Here is a 1,484-nt window from a genome sequence, read left to right as displayed (position 1 = left end):
TCTTTCGTCAACTCCGTCAGAATGAGTCATATTAGAAGGACTATTGCTACAATTGGGTTAAAGTTGAGGGACCATTGCTCCAATTGGGTAAAGTGGAGGGACCATTTCTCTGATTGCGTTAAAGTTGAGGGGACTATTGCTACAACTTTTCTCATTTGGCTTTCCATATTTGCCCCTTGATTCAGCCTCACATGCGTGACATTTGACTCATTTTGACAAAAGTTCTAACCGAGTTGACGAAAAGGACCATAGCTTCGCATTTAGATAAGTTAAGGGACTAATGGTCATGAATTTTTTAGGGTTGGAAAAAAATACCAAATATCATAAACTGAACCGAAAAAATCCCGAAACCGAACCGAAAAAATCCCAAAATTTTTGGTGCCCAATACCGAACCAATCCCGAAATTTCAGTACGGGAATCAATCTCAAGTTTTCAGGATTTCGGTAATCCCGAACCAAACCAAAAAATATATATATTATTTAATTTTTAAAATATATATTTAGAATTTTAATAGCCATTGGATTCGGTTGAGATTTAATCTCAACCGTTGAATACAAATCAAGGTTCAAACCCTCAGACTTCGACTCGACCTCACTCTCTCGCTCCTTCTCTCGACTTTGACACAACCTTGCCTCAGAGTCTCAGACAACCTCACCACCACCCTCATCGACCTCACCTCAGACAACCTCACCAGTCACCTCAGAATCCGGCCACACCCTCAAACCCTCTGATCTCTATCTCAACTTCTCATCCCTCAAACCCTCACTGTGGAAGAGCCTTCCTTCACGGCACAGAGGTCGAGCTACGGCCACCGGCGCCACTCACCTTTCTGATCTCTCTCTCAACTTCTTCATCCAGATTCCAGTGCACTGTGCACCGATTCCCCCCAAATTAGGTAAATTTTAGAATTAATTTAGGGTTTGTGAAATTTAGATTAGGGTTTGTGAAGAACATTTTGTTTGAATATTGAGATTCTTGAGATGAAATTATTGGGAAGAGTAGGAATGAGATTCTAGGGTTTCGTTAACTTAATTTTGTGATTCTGATTAATTTGTTGTGATTATGAATTAATGAAGACTGGTTATATTAGGTTGAGGACATCCAAAAGAAAGTTTGAGGAGCTAATAAGGTGCCATAACGACAGGGTTTCCATTCGGTAATTTGCGTCAGCTGTGTCTTCACTTTACATTATAGCGATAACTTCCCGTTCGTGACTTGGTCTGCACTAGCAGTTTAGAGTACATATTTCCAAATTATGCTTTCATTTTCTATATACCTGCTTGATTCTTTAGTTAACCTCTGGGAATCCCAGCTCGTATTCCTGGGAAGTCCCTGGTTTGCTTGCGACTTGGGTTCAATTACTTGATAATTACTTAATTGGGTATATGAAGAAACAGTTGTTAATTACTTGCTTGGTAGTTCTGATTCTTGAAGATGGTCTTGGGGCATCAATTTGTTCAGTCTAGATTGCTACTCAAGGGAA

At 39.9% G+C, this 1,484-nt stretch overlaps 1 long non-coding RNA gene across 1 annotated transcript; it reads left to right on the top strand.

Moving 5' to 3' along the window:
* Window positions 1–754: 754 nt before the first annotated feature.
* On the top strand, window positions 755–1,254 carry LOC103414482 (uncharacterized). The gene is made up of 2 exons (XR_526072.4): window positions 755–896; window positions 1,092–1,254. It is a non-coding gene; the product is annotated as an uncharacterized lncRNA (long non-coding RNA).
* Window positions 1,255–1,484: the final 230 nt, after the last annotated feature.

This window comes from Malus domestica, chromosome 17 (genome assembly GCF_042453785.1).
Source record: "Malus domestica chromosome 17, GDT2T_hap1".
NCBI lineage: Eukaryota > Viridiplantae > Streptophyta > Magnoliopsida > Rosales > Rosaceae > Malus > Malus domestica.
This window is presented reverse-complemented; position numbering and strand designations above follow the sequence as displayed.